Source organism: Bos javanicus, chromosome 2 (assembly GCF_032452875.1).
Source record: "Bos javanicus breed banteng chromosome 2, ARS-OSU_banteng_1.0, whole genome shotgun sequence".
NCBI lineage: Eukaryota > Metazoa > Chordata > Mammalia > Artiodactyla > Bovidae > Bos > Bos javanicus.
In genome coordinates this window covers 71,629,106-71,656,028 of record NC_083869.1, presented here as the reverse complement: position 1 = coordinate 71,656,028, position 26,923 = coordinate 71,629,106, and the positions used below count along the sequence as shown (strand labels likewise).

Genomic DNA, 26,923 nt, shown 5'->3' with positions numbered 1-26,923 from the left:
AAATCAGAATGTTTCAAGGCTCAAATCCCTATTACTTTTATGACCTTGATAGCTGCCAAACTGCTGTGCCTCAGTTTCCTCATTTATAAAATGAGCTGCTATGAGGATTAAATGAGATAACAAGAAGCTTTTAGCACAGTACCTGACATTCAGAAGTATCTAATAAGTGTTAGCCATATTATCATCATCATTATTAGGTAATAACTCTCTAAATACTAAAAACTGACTTTTAAGAAGAAATTTGGAAACGCACATGCTTTTATTAAAATATTCTAGTTACACCAGAATTGAAACAGTATTTTTAAAAGCCTCAGAAACCAATATCCAATAAACAACAGTAATCCAGTTGAATGGAACACAATTCATCAGAGGAACAGCAACCACTGTAGGTGAAAAGATACTAAAGACTACTGTGGAGGAATCTGCATTAATTTGGGCAAAGGTCACATAGTCCAGAGGTCAGCAAACTATGGCCCACAGACCAAACCTGTTCACTGTTTTGGGGTCACAAGGTAGGAATGATTTTTACAGATGAACATTCTCAATTGATCCAATGACAGGGGACACTAACTTTGAACTCTACCGAAGGTAAATATTATCCTATAAAGAAGAATTACATTCTTCTCATTATTAGACCAAATACAACAAAATATTATATTCAATTACTGTATTTTGATTTCACCAATAAAACTTTGTGAAATTTATAAAAAATAAAAGTCTCAAATTAAATATCTATATGTTAATTAATGTTACTCTTTACTTTCCCCAACCCTTCCCTATTCATATTATCTACTGAATGTCCCATAATTTGCCAGATACAGAGAAGCAACATGACTATATCAACAAATAAGAAGGTAAAAACTCCTGCCCTTATGAAGCTTCTTTCTAATAAGGAAAGAAAAAAGTTACATGGTAGAAAGCAGAGAATGTTCGAGCGAGCAGAGAGCAATTTTAGATGCAGTACTCAGGGGAGGCATGACTGAGAAGGTCATTTTTGGCAGACTTGAAAGGCAGTGCAAGAGTGAGTCAGTCATATGAATACTCTGCCTGGAGCACGTGCCTTGAAATGTGTTCCAGGCAGAAGGAAGAACAGCACGAAGACCTGATGTAGAAGCACACAGGCCTGTCCCCGGAAGAGCAAAGAGGCCAGTGCACGCTGCGAAAAGTAGACAAGGAGAGTAGTCAGAGAGACAGCAGGAGCTACAGGCACTGTAGGGCTTTGGTGGCCGTGGTAAAAAACCTCAGCTTTTTTACTTCTAAGACAGGACATTAGGCAAAAGAACATAGTCACCTCTCTTACACGACAAGTTCATGAATTTTCACCTTGCTTCTTTTCCTACTGATGTGTTGGATACAAAAACCTTAGACTATGTCATAAGCATGCTACTGCACTAACAGAAAAATAAGTTAATGTCTGTAATATTACAAATGGGCAAGAAAAAAAAATTAAGACCCTATCAGAAAAATGAACAAAAAACTTAATGTTTCCAATAAGAAATGAAATCAGTAATTTTTTTTAAAAGCCTAGCTACACTATCACTAAAAAGATATTCTAATTAAAGATGTCTTAATTAGGTAAAGTGTAAATAGAAAATTATTTTAAATACTTAAATTAGTTAAATATTGTTTAACTATTAAAACAAAATAAAACAAACTGTCATTTATCACTGTCTGCCAGGGAAACTGGTAGTAATAAAAACTGCTTCAGGTCTACAATCCTGTATCCGAAACCTCTGGTTTCAAAACACTTTCAAAAGTGTTTTGAATTTCAGAATAGTTAAATTATAAAGAGGTGATATTGCACAGCTACCTTAGATTAAGTAACATTCTTGGTTGGGTCTGTCTGTATTAGCCACACTGCTATTAAAATTTCTTTGGAAAACCTTAAGAATGTTCACTCTAAGGACTTCCTTGGTGTCCAGTGATTAGGAACTCGCCTTCCAATGCAGGTTCAATACCTGGTCAAGGAACTAATATCCCACATGCCACAGGGTGGGCATCTGGGCCCATGCGCCACAACTAGCGAGAAGCCTGCACGCTGCAACTAAAGAGGCAGACACACCACAACGAGGAGCTCATGAGCCACAGCTAAGACCCGTCACAGTGAAACAAATATTTTTTTAAAAGAGAATGTTCACTCTATGGGGAATAAATAATGTATAAACACCCTAACATTAGTACAGGTCAAGTATGACTGCCAAATTAATTACAAAAACTTTTGTAGTTCAAAAACCATAAAAATAACCAGATGCAAGGTGGGTCACAATATCAGATCACTTGGGGGAACTTTTCCAAACCACAAAACCCTTTCCACTGAAGATTCCCCATTTCCCTATTAGATTGTGTAGGAAGTCACTGGGACTGACATGAGTATGGATTGGGCATACTACACAATTTGGAAATTCTTGAAGTTTGTGAAATATTTTATAATACTTCCATTCAATAAGAAGTATCTTAAAAAGAAAACAGAAAAAAAAAAAAGAATACCAACTTATATTAAAGACTGAAATTTCCCAAATATTAATCTCCTTGGAAAATTCTATTCACTCAAAGAGTGAAAACTGAAAGTGAAAATGTTAGCCACTCAGTTGCGTCTGACTCTTTGCAACCCCATGGACTATGTAGCCCACCAGGACTATGTAGCTCCTCTGTCCACGAAATTCTCCAGGCAAGAATACTAGAGAGGATGGACACTCCATTCTCCAGGGGATCTTCCCGACCCAGGGATCGAACCTCAGTCTCCACACTGGAGGCAGATTCTTTACCGTCTGAGCCATCAGTAGTCTATATTAACGAGCACGTATCACATTCAAGGCTTTGTAAGTACCACGTAATACCAGTAGAGAGGCTTAAATAGTTAGACAAGGGGCTGACTATGGGTTTAGATTTTACTTTACAAGCAGATGGAAAGGAAATAACAAAATTCTGAGCAGAGGTATCAAGTGGTCAGATGTGCATGTCAAATCACTCTGGTAGTAATACAGAGGATGGATTAAAAGGGCAACACCAATAGTGGAATGCACCTTAAGTAGACTATTAAAAAAGTCCAGATAAGATACAATGACCTTTCAAAAAAGATCACCCGTAAGTTGTGCCCAAGCATCATCCTGCCAAGTGGTGATAGGGCTATAAGACAGCACCATGAGGGCAGAAAGGGAAACTGAACAGTGATGATGAAAGGCAATCCAGACAGGCGATAAGAAAGATATCCATTTTAGAGTGCCAGGCAATAGGCAGTGACCCAGGCAAGCAGAGCCCAAGCTGCAGAGAGCAGATAAGCAGGTGGTACCCCAGCCGTCAGAAGACACATTAGGGAAACGTGTCTTATTTCATGGTTCTTGAGAAAAGGCTTACAGCACAGTACAGAGCTCCAGTTATAATACTGGAGTTCACGAATTCAAGAACAGGAGACAGAAAATAGGACAGCAGCAGAAAAGACACAGGTTCAGTACTCAAATTAACCTACTTTCAAAACCTAAATCTGTTATTTTCTAGCTGTGAAGGTCTAGACAACTCAGCTTTTTGAGCCTCAGCTTCTCTATCTATAAAAAGCAGATAACACTACCTATTGCACAGGGTTGGTAGGAGAACGAAATGTGACCTCATACATTAAAACATCTGGTAGAGTTCAAGGAATACTAGTTTTGTCCTTTTCTTCTTATAAGAAGATAAATTACTGAGTTTTTTTCATCTAAGATACAGAAATAAGGAAGTCTTTTGCTTGGCCACAAGGTCTGAAAGCTTACCCAAAGGGGCACTGTGCTGTGCTTAGCCGTTCAGTCAGGTCCAACTCTTTGCAATCCCACGGACTGGAGCCCTCCAGGCTCCTCTGTCCCTGGGGATTCTCCAGGCAAGAACACTAGAGTGGGTTGCCATGTCCTCCTCCAGGGGATCTTCCCAACTCAGCGCCTGAACCCAGGTCTCCCAAAATGCAGATGGATTCTTTACCATCTGAGCCACCAGGGAAGCCCAAGAATACTGGATTGGGTAGTTGATCCCTTCTCCCGGGGATCTTCCAAAGCCAGGAATTGAGCTGTGGTCTCCTGTACTGCAGGCTGATTCATTACCAGCTGAGCTACCCAAGGAAGCCCGAGGAGGCATTAGAGGACTTCATTCAGGTAAAGAAAGTAAGGTTGGTCACTGATGCAAAATGCCTCACAGGAGCTCCAGTCCATACTGAGGTGAAAGTAAATGAGTTACACAAGTAAAAGAATCTAAAAAACTAGAGTAGAGTAAAAGTTTAAATAATTAGGATTAGCTAGCCTAAGAGTGGGAGAAGGCGATGGCACCCCACTCCAGTACTCTTGCCTGGAAAATCCCATGGACGGAGGAGCCTGGTGGGCTGCAGTCCACGGGGTCACTAAGAGTCGGACACAACTGAGCGACTTCACTTTCACTTCTCACTTTCATGCATTGGAGAAGGAAATGGCAACCCACTCCAGTGTTCTTGCCTGGAGAATCCCAGGGACAGGGGAGCCTTGTGGGCTACCGTCTATGGGGTTGCACAGAGTCGGACACGACTAAAGCAACTTAGCAGCCTAAGAGTATACCCACACAATAGAACATGTCACTGTATTTAAATTAGGAAGGAAAAACGTGGGAAGCTCTCTGAATACTGAGTCAAAGGCTCTCCAAGGTATGTTTTAAATGAAAGAATTACTACAGAAAACATTAATATAGTGGGCTACCATCTACATACAAAGGTAGGGGAAAATAATAATTTACATTTGTATTTTATTTCTCTTTGCAAAAATACTGGTAAAATATACAAAAACAAAAGTGGTTACCTATAGAGAGCAGGGTTGGGAGAGACAGAGATAAGAGTAGTACTGAGACTTCTAATTATATGCTTTTTTATATTATTTTGAAATTTGAATGAAGTAGCCATACTTAACAATTGTCTAACAAAAGGGCAGTACACGTATTTAATTAATAGCAAAACTAACAATGATCCCTGAATAACTCCAGAACTCACTATAAGATGGCAATCATTTGAAATGGGTGTAGGGAGTTGGCTCAGATGTCTACCAAAGTTCATTCAGGACATTTTTTTGATAGTAGCTGTTGCTATATAGTTTCTCTTACCTATCTTTCAAATAATTACTACAGTTTCTTTCTTTTAATCCTCCCAAAATATTAAGGTGCATGTAATCTTAAAAAAAAGGTATTTTTTCAGGATTCCACGGCCTCCAGTGGTTAGGATTTGGCACTTTCACTGCCAGGACCTGGGTTTGATCCCTGACTGGAGAACTAAGATCCTGCAAGACAAGTGGCACAGCCAAAAAATAAGATATTTTTCTTGATTCTGTTCCCGATTCCTCTATGACCTAAGAGCTCTTCCTTCTTCCCCTCATGACCAAATTTCTTAGTGTCATCTAGTCTACATTCACTGCTATGTCTAGTTTCCTCTATTTACTTTCTCATCACACCCTTCTATTGTAACTCTTCTGCTACAATGAATCTCGAACTTTACTGTACCTTAGAATAACTGTAGCAGTGGCAGCAGCACGGCATTTAAGCAGGTTTCCTGTGCGGTAACCTCCACATTCTTCACCCACCCTTTAAAAACTCTATGCAGTCTGAAAAGAAACCTGCAGAATTGATATTTTTATTCAGTAGCTCACTTGATTCTGATACAGGTGGTCTGCCTGAACACCTGAAAACCAATTAGCTAAGGGCATAATATGCTGTTGTTTAGTCACTAAGTCATGTACAATTATTTTGCAACACCATGGATCTCAGCACAACAGGCTCTTGTGTCCATGGGATTTCCCAGGCAAGAATACTAGAGTAGATTGCCATTTCCTTCTCCAGATCTTTCCAACCCAGGGATCAAACTTGCATCTCCTGCACTGGGAGGTGGGTTCTTTACCACTGAGTCACCAGGGAAGTCTAGGGTCATAACAACCTTCCCCCAAATTCAAAGCCCTTTGGATCTCATCTCTCTCTCTGTAGCATCTGACACCTTACACTAACTTTTTCTTCCATCACCTTCCCCCACACAACTGGACTCTCCTCTCTTTTCTGAGAGCCCTTATCCTTTACATGATGTTGGAGGGGCTCTCACAGTGGCCTTCGTCCTAACTTTACACACACTTCATAAGCAGTACAAGTCACATCCACTGCTTCAACTACCATCTGTATAACACTAAATTCTGACACTTTGATTTCCCAAGAATTTTCAGGAAGTTGGAGGTTATGCAGTCAGTACAGGAGAAAGAAGATGCTTCAACATCATGCACATTTGAATCCAAAATATCTGTTATTCACATGGTAATACATCCAAAGTCACACATCTTTCTGAATTTCATCATTGTTATCGTATGGGATAACACCTTTAAAACTAGAGATAACACCTTTCTGACAATTTTTGTTTGAATTAAATAAGGGAAATAAAAAGATTAAATGAGAATTTTCCTTCCCTTCCTAGCTCAGACTTGACAGCACGCCCTGTGGACCCCATGCCATGGGCCTGAGGTGGCGGGCAGGAAACAACCAGCCTGGGGCAGAGAAACTGGCACCTACAAGGGGACTGAGCAAATAAGTATATGTACTAAGGATAATGGAGCCAATCTCTCATTGCTGAAGACAAGACTTAAAAATACAGAAAAGGGACAACTGGAAAGAACTCTGGAGTGTTGGACTGGAAATGGATTATCAGTGTGAACTTTTGAATATCAGTTCAGTTCAGTTGCTCAGCCGTGTCCAACTCTTTGTGAGCCCATGGACTGCAGCACGCCAGGCCTCCCTGTCCATCACCAACTCCCGGAGTTTACTCAAACTCATGCCCACTGAGTCAGTGATGCCATCCAACCATCTCATCCTCTGTTGTCCCCTTCTCCAGACTTCAGTATGTCCCAGCATCAGGGTCTTTTCAAATGAATCAGTTCTTCTTTTAAATATACATACATAGTTAGATGATGAAAGAGATTCAAATGTGTATACAAATATGTATATGTATATTCAAATGCATATATATATGTATTTTCTAGCTCTGTCTGCTTTAAATGTGATGATACTCCAGCAGAAATGAGTATATTAAGTACCGAAATCTTGGTTTCTGATACCACCTCCATTAAAAGAAATCAGGATTCCTAGGGAAAATGAATGATTCCAGAGCTGGGTCAGGAAAAGTACAAAGTGAGTTTAAAACTCATTAATGTGCCAGAAAGTAAGGAAATACTCAAAGGGTGGGATATGTCAAAAAGATGGGAGCCATCTTGAAGGGGCTCCCGCTATTCAAATATAAGACAATTTAAGCATCAAAATAAAATCTGAAATTTTAATAATAAAATCTACTGAATAGGAATATAAATCCATAGGTATGTTGATGTAAATAAATAAATTCATTTATTTACAAGTGAATGAATACATGAAAGAAAGGAAATTTTCGGTAAAAAAAAAATTAATAAATGCAGGTGGCAGCCTTCATAGTAGTGGTTGATCCAAGCAAGTCATCAGTGGACCCAAAGGCTGGTGGGTGGAGATCTCAGGAGAAACAGGACATCAACAAAGTCTTGGAAATCTTCCCACAAAAGGCTTACCAGTTACAAAAGGGAAAATAATGATTGTATAATAAACTCAGCAGAAATGAACTTAACAAGGTGTTCAAGGTTAAAAACAGTCGGTGGTGGGACAACACACTGTGCCTCCTAGAGACACACTAAGAACACACCATTTCCATGGTATTCCTTCCCCACACAAGCAACTACTGAAAGAACAGAAGTTAAGGAACATCTCAAAGAACAAGAGTCAAGGCCATCAAAAGACAGGGAAATACCAAGGGCCCCAAATATTCAGTGTCATTCCAAACTAAAGGGCACTAAAGAGACATGACAACTAAACACAGCATATGATCCTGAACTGGACCTTGGACCAGAAGGGAAAGAAAGACACTATTCAGGGAGTTGGAAAACACTGAATGGCCTCTGGGTTGTTTTTTAATTTTTTTTATTGAAGTATAGCTGATTCTCCAGCCACAGGACTGGAAAAGGTCAGTTTTTATTCCAATCCCAAAGAAAGGCAATGCCAAAGAATTTTCAAACTACCGCACAATTGCACACCATCTCACACACTAGCAAGGTAATGCTCAAAATTCTCCAAGCTAGGCTTCAACAGTATGTGAACCAAGAACTTCCTGATGTTCAAGCTGAACTTAGAAAAGGCAGAGGAACCAGAGATCAAATTTCCAACATCCGCTGGATCATAGAAAAAGCAAGAGAATGTCAGAAAAACATGTATTTCTGCCTCACTGACTATGCTAATGCCTTTGTGTGGATCATATCAAACTGCAGAAAATTCTTAAAGAGGTGGGAATAACAGACCACCTTACCTGCCTCCTGAGAAACCTGTATGCAGGTCAAGAAGCAACAGTTAGAACTGGACATGGAACAATGGACTGGTTCCAAATTGGGAAAGGAGTACATCAAGGCTATATACTGTCACCCTGGTTATTTAACTTATATGCAGAGTACATCATGCGAAATGCCGGGCTGGAAGAAGCATAAGGTGGAATCAAGATTGCCAGGAGAAATATCAATAACCTCAGATATGCAGATGACATCACCCTTATGGCAGAAAGCAAAGAGAAACTAAAGAGCCTCTTGATGAAAGTGAAAGAGGAGAGTGAAAAAGCTGGCTTAAAACTCAACATTCAAAAAACGAAGATCATGGCATCCAGTTCCATCACTTCATGGAAAATAGATGGGGAAACAGTGGAAACAGTGACAGCCTTTATTTTCTTGGGATCCAAAATCACTGCAGATGGTGACTGCAGCCATGAAATTAAAAGACACTTGCTCCTTGCAAGAAAAGCTATAACAAACCTAGACAGCATATTAAAAAGCAGAGACATTACTTTGCCAACTCAGGTCCATACAGTCAAGGCTATGGTTTTTCCAGTAGTATGTATGGATGTGAGAGTTGGACCATCAAGAAAGCTAAGCACCAAAGAATTGATGCTTTTGAGCTGTGGTGTTGGAGAAGACCCTTGAGAGTCCCTCAGACTGTAAGGAGATCAAACCAGTCAATCCTAAAGGAAATCAGTCCTGAATATTCACTGAAAGAACTGCTGTTAAAGCTGAAGCTCCAATACTTTGGCCACTTGATGAGAAGAAGTGACTCACCAGAAAAGACCCTGATGCTGGGACAGACTGAAGTCTGGAGAAGGGGACGACAGAGGATGAGATGGGTAGATGGCATCACCAACTCGAGGGACATAAGTTTGAGCAAGTTCCAGGAGTTGATGATGGACAGGGAAGCCTGGCGTGCTGCAGTCCATGGGGTCACAAAGAGTCAGACACAACTGACCAACTAAACTGAACTGACAACTGATTTACAATGTAGTGTAAGTTTCAAGTGTACAATACAGTGATTCAGTTTTATATATGTGTGTGTGTTAGTCGCTCAGTTGTGCCAAATCTTTGTGACCCCATGAACTGTAGCTTGCTAGAGCTCCTCTGTCCATAGAATTCTCCAGGCAAGAATACTGAAGTGGGTAGCCATTTCCTTCTTCAGGGGATCTTCCCGACCAGGGATCAAACCCGGGTCTCCTGCACTGCAAGACGATTCTTTACTCTCTGAGCTACCAGGGAAGTCCCTTTGTTCTTTTTCAGATTCTTTTCGCTTACAGATTATTACATAATATTGAGTATAGTTCCCTGTGCTACACAGTAGGTCCATGTTAGTTACCTACTTTATACACAGTAGTTTATACAAAGGGGTTTTTCTGGTGGCTCAATCAGTAAAGAACTGACTGCAAAGCAGGAGACCCAAGTTCAATCACTGGGTGGGGAAGATTCCTTGGAGAAGGGAATGGCAACTCACTCCACCAGAGTTTCAGAGAATAGCAAGGAGAGATAGGACCTTCTTAAATGAACAATGCAAAGTTATAGAGGAAAATAAGAGAATGGGAAAGACTATAGAGATTTCTTCAAGAAAACTGGAGATATCAAATGACCATTTCATGCAAACACGGGCACAATAAATGACAGAAACGGTAAGGACCTAACTGAAGCAGAAGAAATTAAGAAGAGGTGGCAATAATACAAAGAAGAACTATACAAAAAGGTGTTAACGACCTGGATAACCACAATGGTGTGGTCACTCATCTAGGGGCAGACATCCTTGAGTGTGAAGTCAAGTAGGCCTTAGGAAACATTACTATGAACAAAGATAGTGGAGGTGATGGAATTCCAGCTGAGCCATTTAAAATCCTAAAAGATGATGCTGCTAAAGTGCTACATTCAATACATCAACTAATTTGGAAAATGCAACAGCGGCCACAGGACTGAAAAAGGTCAGTTTTCATTCCAATCTCAAAGAAGGGCAATGCCAAAGAATGTTCAAACTACTGTACAATTGCACTCATTTCACATGGTAGCAAGGTTGTGCTCAAAATCCTTCAAGCTGGCATCAGCAATACGTGAACCAAGAACTTCCAGATATACAAGCTGGGTATACAAGCTGGATTTTGAACAGGCAGAGGAACCAGAGAACAAATTGCCAACATTCATTGGATTATGAAGAAAGAAAGGTAATTTGAGAAAAACATCTACTTCTGCTTCACTGACTGCTAAAGCCTTTGACTGTGTGGATTACAACAAACTGTGGAAATTTTTTAAAGAGACGGGAATACCAGACCACCTTACCTGTCTCCTAAGAAAATCTGTATGTGGATAAAGAAGCAACAGACACAGAATAACTGACTGGTTCAAAATTGGGAAAGGAGTATGACAAGGCTGTATATTGAAACTCTGCTTATGTAACTTCTATGCAGAGTCTATCATGCGAAATGCCAGGCAAGATGAATCACAAGTGGGAATCAAGATTACCAGAAGAAATATTAATAATCTCAGATATGCAGATGATACCACTAAATAGCCTTTTGATGAAGGCAAAACAGGAGAGGTGAAAAAGATGGCATGAAACTCAGCATTAAAAAAACTAAGATCATGTCATCCAGTCCCACTGCTTCATGGCCTACAGAACGGGAAAAAGTGGAAGCAGTGATAGATTTTATTTTCGTGGCCTCCAAAATCACTGCTGACAGTGACCCTAGCCATGAAATTCAAAGACGCTTGCTCCTTGAAAAGAAACCTATTACAAACCTTGCCGCTGTTCAGTCTCTAAGTCATGTCCAGCACTTTGTGACCCCATGGACTGCAGAAGGCCAGGCCTCCCTGTCCTTCACTAACTCCTGGAGTTTGCTCAAACTCATGCCCATTGAGTCAGTGATGCCATCCAACCATCTCATCCTCTGTCGCCCCTTTCTCCTCCTACCCTCAATCTTTCCCAGCTCAGGGTCTTTTCCAATGAGTCAGCTCTTCACACCAGATGACCTAGATGCAAAACCTAGACAGCGTATTAAAAAGCAAAGACATCACTTTCCCGACAAAGGTCCATATAGTCAAAGCTATAGTTTTTCCAGTAGTCATGTACGGCTGTGAGAATTGGACCGTAAAGAAGACTGAGCACAGAAGAGTTGATGCTTTAGAACTGTGGTGCTGGAGAAGACTCCTGAGAATCCCTTGGACTGCAAGCAGATCAAACCAGTCAATCCTAAAGGAAATCAACTCTGAATATTCACTGGAAGGACTGATGCTAAAGCTGAAGCTCCAATACTTTTGGCCACCTGATGAGATGAGCTAACTCACTGGAAAAGACCCTGATGCTGGGAAAGACTGAGGGAAAGGAGAAGAGGGAGGCAGAGGATGAGATGGTTAGATAGCATCACCGTCTCAACAGACATGAATTTAAGCAAAATCCAGGAGACAGTAAAGGACAGAGGAGCTTGGTGTGCTACAGTCCATGAGGTTGCAAAGGACACAACTTAAGACTGAACAAGTGCTACAGTGTGTAACTTCTAATTTATCTCTCTCCCTGCCTCCTTTTCCCTTTTGATAACACTAACCACACATAAGTGATACTGAATGATATTTGTCTTTCTCGGTCTGGCTTACTTTACTTAGTATGACCATCTCTAGGTCCATCCATATTGCTACCAATGGCATTAATTTATTTATTTTCTATGGCTGAGTAATATCCTATCATATATATGTACCACATCTTCTTTTTCCATTCATCAGTCAATGGACATTTAGGCTGCTTCCATGGCCAGGCTATGGTAAATAGTGCTGCAATGAACATTGAAGTGCATTTATCTTTTCGAATTATGGTTTTCTCCACAATATATGCCCAGGAGTTGGATTGCTGGATCATATGGTAGTTCTATTTTCAGTCCTTTAAAGGAACCTCCATACTGTTCTCCATAGTGGCTGTACCAATTTACATTTTCACAATGGAGCAGGGATCCTTTTTGTCCACATTCTCTCCAGCATTTATTATTTATGGACCTTTTGATGATGGCCATTCTGACTGGTGAAAGGTAATATCTCATTGTATTCAGTTGTTTTGATTCACATTACCTAATAACTGGTAATGCTGAGCATCTTTTCACGTGCCTGTCAGTCATCTTTATGTCTTCTTTGAAGAAGAAGGTCTATGCAGGTCTTTTGCCCAATTTTTGATTGGGCTTTTTAAAAAATATTGAGTTGTAGGCATCTGGGATTTTGAAGGTACTGCTGTGTCAATGCTGATCTCCTGATTTGGGAGTTTTGTAAGAGACTGCCCATGTTCTGGTAAAAACACACTAGATTATTCAGGAATGATAGGCATCACGTCTGCAACTTGCTCTGAGATGGTTCAGGAAAGTCTATTTAGATGAGAAGTGGTACATTCCTCTGGAATGGTTATAAGCAGAGATGAAAATGAGGAACCAAAAATAAGATGATTAGGTAGTTTCACTGAAATTTGAGAATTCAATAACAGAGAAGGAAAGGGTTGACGACAATCTCAAGGTTCCTTCTCTGGGCACCTGAAAGGGAAGGCTTCACTGCAACCCCTAGAGTGAGCCAAGTATAAGATGTGCGGGTTTATATTCTGTTTACACACAATATATATGTAGTACTGTGTCCAAAACTGGTTGAGGTTCATGTGGAGAGATGAGAGCTTATGGGTCATCTCTGTACCTTCCCCTCAATCTTGCTGTGAAACTAAAAGTGCTATAAACAGTCAAGTCTTACAAAAAGTATTTTTTTAAGAGGCAAGAATAGTTCAAGGAAAAGGAAGTTGGTTGAAGGGGATTCTGGAGCTCTTTGTGCTATTTTTGCAATTTTTCTGTATGTTTGAAATTATTTCAAAATAAATTAATTTTAAACATTCAGTGAGAACTCATGACAAACGCCGGTGCCTAGCAAAACACCCGGTTCACTATAGGCACTCAATAAAAATTATTTGGCCTTCCCTTTCCAGTTGCCCAAAGAGAAGTCTTAGCAGCAACACCAACTCTTCCTCTTCCACTACAACCAAATGGACTCTCAGTTCTCAGGAAACTGCCGCATCAGTTTTCAGTTCCAGGCTGACACCCTCATCTTTATTTCCTCCTTTCTGGCTCTTATCACCTCTCACCTGGGCTACTGCAAGAGCATCCTAACCGGTTTCCCTGCTCCTTCTAACCTTATCTTTGCACCATCCTTATATCTTTGCATCATTGTTTAGAAGTCAAGGTTTATCTTTCCTTATTTAAATACCTGTAATTGCTCCCAATGTAAATGCTGATTTCCGAACAGGCAGACAAAAGACTCCTGTAGGGCACTAGCAATGCAGAAGCACCAAAAAGATATTTCAGATACACACATAAAATAATCAACTAGTAATCCCTGGGGGGAGGAGGAGGAGAGAGGAGAGAAAACATGAGGACTTTGACAGGACTTCCTTCATTTTTATATTAAGGTTTAGTGTTGGTTTTATTTTTGATTACATACACTGAGAATGCCAGGAGAAGTGTGGGTACCATAAATTTTCCAATACTAACAGTGCTGTTCCCAATGCTTTTCACAACTTGCACCAAAGAAAATAATTTTTAGCTCTCTGGGACAAGCCAAGGAGATTATTCCAGGTCAAAAGAAACCACCCTGGTGAGTCCAATGTGCTTTGGTCACATACACTGACAGCCATCTTATTCTCTGGCACAATAGTAAGCCATTCAGGGCACCCCAGTTGGGAAGCTCCATTCTAAAGGTCTTAATATGATTGCACTTACAGCCCAAACAAGGACCCTCACAAGGTTTTATCTCCTACCACAGTCAACAAACATATATAAGCACATGGATTCACACATAAAATCAGACACCAACGCCCACCTAATAGACCACTTCTCTAAACGCATGGATCCTCTCATGCATGCCTTTTTGTACATGCTGTTCTTTCTACCCAGAGATCAATCCCTACTCATCCTTCAAGACGCTGCTCAAATGTCACTCTCCTTTCCACAGATCTTATTACACTTGTCACTCTGAATTGTAATTGTTGACATATGTTACCACCCTAGAATTTGAGCTCAAGGACAAAAATCATGTCTTATTTACTGGTATACCAGTGATCTCTATAACAGACATTCAAATGTCTGTTTAATTACACACAAATAAATGTTCACTATATCATTTCCCAATAAGCCAAAATTTTCAAACTACATTAATTAAAAAACAAAGTATAATTTTATAATAAAATTAGCATTTTTCCCAAAACAAGAACACCCATTGTTCTATAAGAGATTTGGCAGAGAGAGATATTCAAACCATTATCCTAGTCCTAGAGTTTTCAGTTTTAGACTGAGGAAACAAACCTACAAACAAGCTATAAGCACAAAAATCTTCACTGCAGATTCTAACAGTGGAAACTTTAGGAACAACCAAAATATTCAACAAAAGGTAAAAGACTAAACCACCTGATTGATAAATCACCTGAATGTCTAAGCAATTGTTTATATTCATGAAGATGGGAATGGGAAAACGGGAAATAATGTTACCATTTACTGATCATCTCTTCTATTTAAAGAATAATGCTGGATGCTTTATATATATTATCCTAATCCTCCCAACAATTCAAGGGCAAGTACCATTATCCTAAATTCACAGACAAGAAAGTAAGCACAGAGGTTACATAGTTTTTCCAAGGTGTATGAGACCAGATTCCTACCCATATCTCCCTCACTCCAAAGTCTGTCACCTTTTCCCTGTATTGTTCTTCCTTTACAACATTCCAATGCAACGTTTCCAATATATTAAACTCCAAAACTGTTATCTCTACAACTGTATAAAAAAATATAATAAGACAATGGCCTGGAAGGAAACAAAAATATCTTTTAGAGTAGTGATTATGGGTGAATGTTGTTATAGTATTTATAATTTTTTTATTAGCAACTTTTTAAAAGCATAATTGCTGAGAAATGGTCTAAACTCATAAAGCAATACAGACAAAACAACCCCTATTTTTTATTTTTTAACATGTTTATTAAGGACACACAGTAGGTAACATATAAAAACTTAAGAAGGAAGAACTCTAGGGCCCTCCTTGGTGGCTCAGTGGTAAAGAATCTGCCTGCCAATGTAGGAAACACGCATCAAACACGCATCCCTGATCCAGGAAGATTCCACATGCCACAGAGCAACTAACCCCATGTACCACAACTATTGAGCCTGTGCTCTAAAGCCTGGGAGCCACAACTACCAAGCCCATGTGCCACAACTACTGAAGCCATTGCACCCTAGAGTCATGTCCACAACAAGAAACCACAAGAAGAAGCCCAAGCACCGCAACTAGAGAAAAGGCCCCACAGCAACCAAAGACCCAGCACAGCAAAAATATAATAAAACTATTTTTTTTTAAAGAGAAGGAAGAACTCAAGAAACTATATATAAATAATCATATAGTAACACCAGGGTACTCATTACTAGGATTAAGCACCATTCTTAAAAGGTGAATTCTGTGAAAGACTTGTGGACTAGAGATGTGCATGTGTGCTAGTAAGTCATTTCAGTAGTGTCCAACTCTGTGCGACCCTATGGACTGTAGCTTGCCAGGCTCTTCTGTCCATGGGGATTCTCCAAGCAAGAATACTGGAGTGGGTTGCCACGCCCACCTCGAGGGGATCTTCCCAACCCAGGGATCAAACCTGCATCTCTTACGTCTCCTGCATTAGCAGGCAGGTTCTTTACCACTAATGCTACCTGGGAAGCCCCGTGGACTGGAGACAGGAATGTTTAAACTGAAGAAACGAAGGCAGGGGGAGGAAAAAAGAACACTTTCTTTTTAAGCAAAAATGAGAAACAGGGTTAGTGAGATGAAGTTGGCAGGAAACCTGTAAGGCCAAGCAAATTAATTCCAAAGTTTGGAATTAACCTGATAAGCAACAAGAACTGTAATATATTCTCAAATGGTAAGTGGCATTGGGCTTCCCTCATAGCTCAGTTGGTAAAGAAATCTGCCTGCAATGCAGGAAACCTGGGTTCGATCCCTAGGTTGGGAAGAACCCCTAGAGAAGGAAATGGCAACCCACTCCAATATTCTTGTCTGAAGAATCCCATGGACAGAGGAGCCTGGCAGGCTAAAGTCCATGGGGTTCCAAGAGTCCATGAGGTGGACACAACTTAGCAACTAAACCACCACCAAGTGGCATGCTGAAAATAAGATCTTTAAAGATTCAAAATTTGTTTCAAAGTAAGTACTGTCTTTGGTTACACAGTGTTTTCACCAAACAACTGAGGGTAAAATAATCCATTATCCTTTATGTGCTTTAAACATAACTCTTTTCCCAAAGAGAAAGTGACTAAACAAACAAAAGTTTTTATATAAGGAGTGAGTATATGAAGAAGGGATTCGTTCAGATATAATGCTTGCAAATATGAAATGCTATAGCATATTTTAGTAAGAATCAAAGAACTTTAGAGCAAGAAGGGATACTAGAGATAATCTTTTAGTGATAACATCTTCATTTTCACAAGGGATTAAATTGAGGCTCATGAACTAAGTAACTTAACTAACATCATATATAAGCTAGTGGTAGATTCAATATCAAAACTCAGATTTTCGGGTATTCCCTGGTGGTCCAGTGGTTAGGAGCTTCCGTGATAGCTCAGATGGTAAAGAATCTGCCTGCAATGCATGAGACCCTGGTTCAATTCCTGGGTCAGGAAGAGCCCCTGGAGAAGGGATAGGCTACCCACTCCAGTATTCTTGGGCTTCCCTTGTGACTCAGCCAGTAAAGAATCCGCCTGCAATGCAGCAGACCTGGGTTCAATCCTTGGGTTGGGAAGATCCCCTGGAGAAAGGAATGGGCTACCCACTCCAGTGGGTATTCTCTATTCTGGCCTAGAGAATTCCAGGGAATGTGTAGTCCATGGGGTCTCAATAAGTCAGACACGACTGAGCGACTTTCACTTTCACTTTCCAGTGGTTAGGACTCCGGGCTTTCACTGCAGGAGGCAAGGGTTCAATCCCTGGTAGGGGAACTAATATCCTGCAAGATGAATAGTGAGGCTTGGCAAAGAAAAAAAAAAGAAAAGAAAAGAACACCCAAACCAAAAACAAACAAAACTTCAGATTTTCTAGGTAGCAAGATCTAAAGTTGTCCTGCCCAATACTATAGTTACTAGTGAAACCTGATTATTTATATTTAAGCTGATTAAAATTAAATACAATTTAAAACTTAGGTCCTCGGGCACAACAATCACATTTTAAGTGTTCGATCTGTGCCATACACGGCTAATGGCTACCACATCTGACAGTGCAGAATAAGAATTCTGCCACCACTGCAAAAAGTTTAACTGAACAACATGATCTAAAGAATAAGCTTCAGAATCAGACAAACCCAGTCAAATTCTACTTACTAGCAGTATGACCCTTGACAAGTTATTCATGTTCCCATTTGGAAGAGGGGAGAAGTAGAGGATTAATAATTCCTACCTTCCAAAGTATACTTGATGCTTATGTGGGATAGCATGAAAAGCCCCTTTACATTGTCTGGCATGTAACAGACAATAAACACGTCCATTTTGGATCCTTTTTCCCTGTATATTCCTCTATAAAAACCTCCTTCTTAAGAGATACAATAACTCACAATAATGCAATAACTCACCCAAATTAGTATCTTTCCCACAAGATAATCCACAGTGCCTAATTTTCATTCTGTTCCCCTCAATTCCTTCAAGCACTTGCACCTCTCTTACAGTGTTTCTGCTTAGGAAGAATGAAGAATGAACGTGGGGGAAATCACCTCTAATGAAATGGAGGAGAATGTAATAAATTTCCCCTCTAGTTTCCCATTCCATTTTAAATACGACTGTACTGACTGATCACACACAAAAAAAGAAATAAATTATATTCCTCCTAGGTACCATACTTCCACATTAAGAGAAGATTCTACAATACTTGTTCACTATACTCCTTCTCACCATCTGTGCTAATCGAATATTAAATGAAGAAATAACACCTTCCTCCTACAGTACTTTTCTGGCAAACAATAAAAAGATTTCCAGAATACTAAGCCAATCTTCAAAGCTTCACAGCTTAACGTAGTAAACTAATTTGACAAATCTAGACTACTGAATATAAAAAACTTCATAACATGCATGTTATTACCCAGAAAAACAACAAAATTCAACTCAGCTTGGAACCAGTGAATTTCTGCCAATACTAAATTTTATTTAGAAGCAACAAATCATACTTAGCCACATTAAGTCACACAGACTTGCCATTTCTAGTGAGGTCTCCAACTTTACATTTTTAATAACTAACAATTAAAGGACAGCTTTAAAATATGTCTTTAAACATCCACCAAACAAGGTTTCTACATATTTTTAAAGCTTCCTTGTTGTTTAAAACTGACCATATTAATCCAGGGAAGGGAGAGGAGAGGAGGGAGTCCTCTCAGCAACAGTAAGAATGTCTCCTTGAAATTATCTGTCATTCTTACTTCGTTCCTTAAAGATAATTTACTTAAAAACATGACCACCCACCCTTAAAGAGCTCAGAATAAATCATAATACTAAATAGATAACATTGCACACTATACTATCACACAATTTAAATTATGTTTAGTAGATGAAATTAAAATATTAGTATCTCAAACATACAAATCAGAGTTTAATAAGTCTACGGGAGTCACATAAGTTAAAAAAAAAAGGCACTGTAAAAAGTTTTCATTACTATCCCACATGAAGTATTTTATATTAATAAAGTTAGGCTTCTATGCCTGAACTGATGAAATCTAATCGTGAGTCTATAATGTTTTAAGTCCTTCTGTAATAATGAAGTGTACATTGGTCACAGGAGAATAGTTCAAATGAATTTTCCTGAGGCTGCATTCTAAGTACATCTGACCCAGAAAGTATTTTTAGCAAGTGTGTTCAATCAATGCTGGTTTATGCCTAGTCTAAATTAGAAATTGGGTGCCACAAATTTAAAGTAACGAAGTTACTAGGGATATTTTTAAAGATATTCAATTAGAAAATCAGAAAAAACCACAAAGTTTAAACAATTTAATACGCACAGCCTATAATCTAAACAGGTTCTAGGAAAACAGGCAATAAGAAAGCCACATCTTCATCCATAACTACTTCTGAGGAACCTATGATTTTCTAATTTTAACCTACTCAATTAATAAAACTGCAAAACAGTGATGGCTCCCTGTTTTCAAAATCTCTTGCCAAATGTTTAAAATAGGCTAAGTCACAAACACTTCCATATACAAAAATAAGGTCATGAGTCTCTTCTTAAAAACTACTCAAGATCATGATATTGTGCGACCATGCACATGTTTCAAAGAAAAGAGGTGACAAAGATATGTGTGCCATTAAAAAAAAAGGAGAGAGAGAGAGAGAAACATAAAAATAGCTTCTGTGGTAATTGGAGCATAAATTTATTCTGACAAAAAATGGTGGGATCCACAAAATGATTGCGTTCTTCTGCTATGAGTTAGTAAAGAAGCTCTGTAGAGAAAAACTTTTGCTTACAAAAAGCCTTTAAAAAAAAAAACAACTATAGGTTGAATTTCTCAAATTCAAGATTTAACTGATGTACTATCTAGCTCTATTCCATTAAGCACATTTTGGGCTCTGAACATTTATTTATTTTAAGGTCATCTCCTTCCCCTTAAAAATGTATTTTTTCCCCTTCTGGCAACAAAGATTAAGGTTCAAAAATCAGGATAAAAAAATATCCTGGCCTAACTGTTCCACAGTCTTCTTTTTACTCAAACCATTCTTTACAAGTCGGATACTTTGGCGTTTTGATTTTTTTCTCCATAAACATGGTTTAAACTGTAATGTTTCAACTGGGCCCAAGATTTGGTTACATAAACCGAATATTACTCCAATCTCTGATTCTAACAGCAGTTGGTACATTGCAGATACACAGACTGTCCTAGAAAAAGCGCCTGAAAAACCCTACCCATACACATCGTCCTCCGCTGTGGTTCACTGTATAATGCCTTCCAGGCATAAAGTCTCCCATTCTAAGTTTCCCAGAACCATCCGTGCGTATATATGTGCCACTGTAAACTACTTCATGTTAAGGAAACCCTGGGAAGCGCATCCGTACGTCTATTTTGCTACATCTCAACTTTTTCTTTTGGCTCAACTACAGGTTCCTAAACACAAACATGCAAAGGCAGAATCATAAAAGGCTTAAAACTTCAAGGATAGGACTGTATGCCCAAGCAGCAAGTAGGAAGCTTTCAAAGGAGCCAATTTTTTTTTAAAGGAATCCCATCAGCAGTGGAAAACTGAATATTCTAAAACCTCACCTAGAGTTTAGGGGCCGTGGAACATTCCATCTCCGCACCTATTCCATCCCTTCTCCCCTGACTCCCCCAGAACAGAGATTCCAACTAAAACACCAGGAGGCTGAGAGCAGGGGTCCCACGAAGAAAGGGAGCAGGCAGAAAGCATCCTTTCCCCCTGACTTGAAATCAGCCTCACGCCTTCGGCCGGCCCCACCTGGCGGGCCGCAGGTAACAGCCTCGCGTGCCACGCAGGGCCGAGAGGCGGCTGGGACCCGGAGCCTCTTACCTTCGTGTCCCAGCCGCGTCCTCCGGGCTGGAGAAGAAAAGCCTGGAGGCCCGGCCGCGCCGCCCCCGGGGCTCCGTCAGCGTCCGCCCAGCAGCCGGCGCCGCAGCGGCCGCGCCACGGCCCCGAGCCGCCGGCACCACCTCATACTGCGGGGCTGCCGCGCGCTCCCGCACCTCCCTGCGGGGATGAGCTAATCCAGCCCCGCAGCGGTGTCGCGGGGGTGGGGGCCCCAGACGGGGCCCAGAATCCAGCCCCGGGGACCCCGGAGTCCTGAGAGAACAATGTGGGGCCGCGAGGAGGAGGAGCGGAACGGCGCGGCGAGAGCGAACGGGCGACAATCCTAAGCAGCGTTTGTGTGTGAGAGTGCAATGGGCGCTCAGTCCCTCCCGCCGCCGCCGCCGCCTCCTCCTCTTCCTCCTCCTCCTCCTACTCCGTCTCCTCCTCCTCCCTCAAGCACACCCCGTCTCCCAGGCCACAGCATAGCAACCGAACATGGCGGCTGCGCAGACGCCGCCAGTCAGCCGCCCGGAGCTGGGGCCGCGACCACGGGAGGCGATCTCGCGAGAGGTGAGGCCAAGCCCCCTCCCCGCGGGCGCGGGCTGGAAGCGGCCCCACCAGCGGGAGCGCGGGGGACGCGCAGGTGCGAAGGAGGAGGGACCTGGGCGGGAGGGACGGACTAGGAGGGGCGGGGCGCTGTGGCTCCGCGGTGATTGGTTACTGAAACTGGGACCGTCCCCCCCGCTGGACCTAGAGACATGAGGGACCCCACAGAGGGGGAAAAAACCTCAGTTTAAAGTGGGAAACCGGACCTTTTGGCCCCAGGTTGTCCCAACTTAAGTGCTGAAAAAGGATACAAGTTTTAGGGTGCAGATTTGAATGATTTCCTCCCCCAAATATAGACCCTGAAACAAAGAACAAATAACGTTCATTTATAGCCTTTGAGTGCCTCTATGTGCCAGGAACGGTGTGCTGTTAAATATGAAATTAATTCATGCTAACCAAGTGTATGAATCGGTTATTACCAGGCTGGGGTTTTTAGCCAGGTGTTCTAAAATCTTTTTGATGATACAAACTTACTGGCGGTGAGACAAATACATGTGGGCTGGATAATAGTGGAAATTATGGCGGGAGGAATTTTTGCATTCATTTTTGTCAGAGTCCTCTTCTGTCATCAGATACCTTCTTGCTCTTCCGTGCTCTTAGCTTCAGGACTCCACCAGAGCTGTCCTTTCTGAAACATTCTTTCAAAAATCACTTTCCCTCCAACCCGACAAAAGGCCTATTTACTAATCAGGGATGGTTTTTGCAAGCTAAAACCTTGCAGATCTGTACAGATCTGTGAAATCTGCAGTTTCTAGGGACTCTCTTCTCCCTTTCACCTGGCTCAGTTTTTCTGTTTGAAAAAGACAACCCATCAGTCCATGTTGTTCTGACTTTCCTTCCCACAGCTTGGTTCCAGCCAGGTTCCTTCCTCCTTCCCAGACAGGTTCTCTGGCCTCTGTGTCTCCGTTCTCTGTGCCTTTATTCATACTGTTCCCTCTGCTGAAATGCTCTTCCCTTCACCTTCATCCTGTCTACACTCAGTCATCCTCCAATAATGGATCTTACTTCTACCACAAGTAAGAATTTCTTCCTCTTTGACATGATACTTTTAGGTTTATACCTCCCTTTTCTTACAGTGTTCTTTTTATTATAGGATACTTATCCCTGTGCGGGTTTTATCGCCACTATCCATGGGGAGCTACTGGAGTCAAGGATCTTGTCTTGGTCATCGCTGTATCCCCTCTCATGCCGGGAGACAGTGACATTGCCCGGTGTCAAAAGAGTTTGTTAAGAGAATGAAATGCTTAAATCTTTAATTGGTGGGATTTGGAGAAGGTACTTGAGACAGACTGGTCTCTTACTGAGCTCCAAATCTAGTAAATTGCTGTGACTCTGAGTGACACTCACCTGATTTGAATTTGTCTTTGTTAATGTCCTGTAGAGCTTTGTAACTAGTCCTCCAGCTAACCTTCATATCTCCAGACCTTCTCCCTCAGCCCATTCTGCCTACCCTCATCTATAAAGCACAGTGACCTTCTATACAAATAGAAATCTTGATTGTAATATAACTGGAGCCTCAAGATTGGAGAGGCAGGAGGGCGATGCCCTTTGTTTTAGAAAACTCCACAGGATGAGTCCTTTAGGTAAATGGACTATCTATCTACTATTCTTTAGGAATACTGTGAAGTCACTTTTTAAAAATTGAGTTATAATTCATATACTACAGTGCTTATTTGCAAAGTTGTACAGCCATCACCTCTACCTAATTATGGAATATTTTCATCAGCCCCAAATGAAATTCCATACCCATTAGCAGTCACTCCTCATTCCCTCCTCCCCTAGCCCCTGACAACCACTAATCTACTTTCTGCCTATAGGTATTCACCTACTCTGGGCATTTCATATACATTGAATCATACCATCTGCAAATTCTCTATCAAAATGGATAAATGTGGGACTTCCCTGGTGGTCCAGTGGCTAAGACTCTGTGCTCTCAGTGCAGGGGGCCCAGGTTTGATCCCTGGTCAGGGAGGTAGATCCCACATGCTACAACTAAGACCCAGAGCAGCCAAATAAATAAATAAATAAAATTTTAAAAAGGATAAATGTTTGTTTATATTTAAAATTATAATCTTTAAAAAAATTAATCAATGCCTATTCTGGATAATTTTGATGACCACCTTGTCATCAAATGCTGGCATTTGATTTTGTATTTGGCACCAAGAATTATATCTTGCGTTTTCTTGAGCTAATGAGAAAAAAATAGAATACTCTTTGTAGACACGACAGCCTTCTAACTAGGAGGTGGTCAAATGTCCTCATGGTTCAGTTCAGTTCAATTCAGTCGTTCAGTCGTGTCCGACTCTTTGCAACCCCATGGACAACAGCACACCAAGCCTCCCTGTCCATCATCAATGCCCGGAGTTTACTCAAACTCATGTCCAACAAGTTGGTGATGCTATCCAACCATCTCATCCTCTGTCATCCCCTTCTCCTCCCATCTTCAATCTTTCCCAACAACAGGGTCTTTTCAAATGAGTCAGTTCTTTTGCATCAGGTGGCCAAAGTATTGGAGTTTCAGCTTCAGCATCAGCCCTTCCAATGAATATTCAGGACTGATTTCCTTTAGGATGGACTGGTTGGATCTCCATGCAGTCCAAGGGACTCTCAAGAGTCTTCTCCAACACCACAGTTCAAAAACATCAATTCTTCAGTGCTCAGCTTTCTTTATAGTCCAACTCTCACATCCATACCTGACTACTGGAAAAACCATAGCTTTGACTAGATAGACCTTTGTTGGCAAACTAATGTCTCTGCTTTTTAATATGCTGTCTAAGTTGGTCATAACTTCTCTTCCAAGGAGCAAGTATCTTTTAATTTCATGGCTGCAGTCAAGATCTGCAGTGATTCTGGAGCCCAAAAAGATAATGTCTGACACTGTTTCCACTGTCTCCCCATCTATTTCCCATGAAGTGATGGGACCGGATGCCATGATCTTCGTTTTCTGAATGTTGAGTTTTAAGCCAACTTTTTCACTCTCCTCTTTCACTTTCATCAAGAGGCTCTTTAGTTTATCTTCGCTTTCTCCCATAAGGGTGGTGTCATCTGCATATCTGAGGTTATTCATATTCCTCATGGTACACTGTGCAAAAGTTTCACAGAAATTCATGCCTAAAAAAGCCAATACCATTGGGGCAGAAGGATAAATTAGGAGGTGGGGATTAACACATACACACTACTATACATATAAGAGATAAACAACAAGGTCCTACTGTGACGCACAAGAAACTATACTCAATACTCTGTAATAACCTATATGGGAAAAGAACCTGAAAAGGATATGCAAATATGTATAACTAAATCAGTTTGCTGTACACCTGAAACTAATACAACGTTGTAAATCAACTATACTTCAGTATAAAAATTAAAAATTAAAAAAAAATAGACCCTATAACAGCAGTGAGTTTCATAGTCTCGTTACAAAAAAAATTAATTTCAGCAAAACATCATTTACATTACATACTTAACATTAATTGAATTTTTAACTTTATTAATCAAAGGTTCAAAATTGTCATTTTATAGATGTAGAAGGGCTTTGAGAATGAGGACTTTATACCTAATCTTATGTTTACACAAAACAAAGAAACATAATCTAAATAATTTAATATTACATTGAGAGTTAGCAAGTTTTTATTTTCAGTTCAAAGTGGCAGCAAACATTCCTAGATATTGGCAGACAATGCTGTTGACTGTGACTTTTCCCCTTTGTCTGTGCCTGCTCTTGGCTGTGCTTTGGGAGTGAAGAGCAAGGGTTGTGTCCACACTTGGAGGGTGTTGGCAGAAGGGACTGGCCTCGCACTGTGTGACTGACTCCCAACCCCGCCAGAATGGAAAAGGCATCCGTTCTAGCTTGTGCAGCCAAGCCAGGCTGCCTGTGCTGAGGCAGTGACCTCTGGCAGCTGCAAGGCAGCAGAGAAGGAGCTTTGATCAGGCCCTGTGGCCAACTCACCAGCCACTGTCTCCCCCGACCCCAGCCTCCCTATCAACAACTTAGGAGGACCCCTTTGGAAGAATGATAAACTCTTGGGTCACTGGGGACTTCTGAGGAGGACAACATCTCGGGAAGCTGGACTGGGCTTGCTGGGTGGAAATCAGAGTGGTATGAATTTTAACATTAAAAACATGTGACTTAAAGTGACCCAGTTTTGTCACCTAAGCTGGTGAGGTGGGTCATACAAGGAAAACAGGGTTTCAAACACCTGGTTTCTGACATGTGACCTTAACTGGATATCTGTCTGCCTTAGCTGGATTAATTTCATTCTTTCATCTGTCTGGAATCTTCAGACATAACTTGAAGCAAAGCAAAACAAGACAAACAAATTCAGACTTAAACCTTTGAAGTGTCATACATTTTCCCAAGAAGTTTAGAATTCTATGGCTTGGGCTTGCTTTAATCGTAGCTCCTTTGCAGCTCAGTGTTCTGTGATAACCTAAATGGGTGGTATGAGGGGTAGGGGTGGGGGCAGTGGGAGGCAAGTTCAAGAGGGAGGGGATATAAGTATACACATAGCTGATTTACTTTGTTGTACAGCAGAAACTAACACAACATTGTAAAGCAATTATACTCCAGTAAAAAAAAAAAAGAAAAGAAAAAACCCGTAGAGCTCCTTTGAATGTACTTTTTAAAAATAGGTATTTATTTTTAAAAATTACATAACATGTATGTCTAAGGCAGGTGACCCAGTTTGGTCACTCTTTAGATATAACCTGCTTCCTCTTCACTTGCCAGAAATTCTTTCTTATTCTTTCTTTTCTTCTTCCTTTCCTCCTTTCCTTCCTTCCTTTTTTTCCCCATGCTTTCTTTCTCAATCTTTTTCCCTCCTTCCTTCCTTCTTCCCCTTCTCTTTCTTTCTCCCTCTTTTCCTTCCTTTCTATAGCAGGAAAAGATCCACATTAGCAATCCCTGGGATCAAGAACTATACAGAAAAATGTAAAATTTTTAAAATCAAAGACTTCCTCCTACTTCCAGCTCCAGAGTCCAAAGGTAAGCAGTATTCACAACTTCTTGAGTGTGCTTCCAGAATTTTCTCTGCATTTGTAAGCTTAATATCTTTTCCCCCTAACTACAATCAATGTCTTTTTTCCATACTTACTATATTTTACTTACAAATGTTCTTAATAGAACATATGGATATACGTCATTCTTTCAAAGGGCTGTATTATAGTGTATTTAATCTTCTCTATTGGGCATTTAGGGACTTCCCTGGTGGTCTAGTGGTTAAGACTACAAGCTCCTATTGCAGAGGGGCACAGGTTCAAGGAACTAGGATCCAGCATAGTCAAAAATGAAGGTGGGGAGCATTTAGGCCATTTCTGGTTCTTTGCTATGACATACAATGCTGTAAAGTACATTTTCATGACAAAGCTTTGTACATAAATAAAAGCATTTCTTTCAAATTTCTGGAAATACAATT

At 40.7% G+C, this 26,923-nt stretch overlaps 1 protein-coding gene across 5 annotated transcripts in view; it reads right to left on the bottom strand.

Annotated features, from left to right (window-relative positions):
- The window catches only part of PTPN4 (protein tyrosine phosphatase non-receptor type 4), a 191,301-nt gene extending 169,831 nt beyond the window's left edge, over positions 1 to 21,470 (bottom strand). For 4 of the 5 annotated variants that reach the window (XM_061439843.1, XM_061439856.1, XM_061439863.1 and 1 more), the window contains exon 1: positions 20,907 to 21,470. The gene's annotated coding sequence lies outside the window, so the exon portion shown is untranslated. Of the gene's footprint in view, positions 1 to 20,641; positions 20,886 to 20,906 lie in introns of those variants that run through there. The other variant, XM_061439850.1, reaches the window with a different exon arrangement.
- Between the last annotated feature and the right edge of the window lie 5,453 nt (positions 21,471 to 26,923).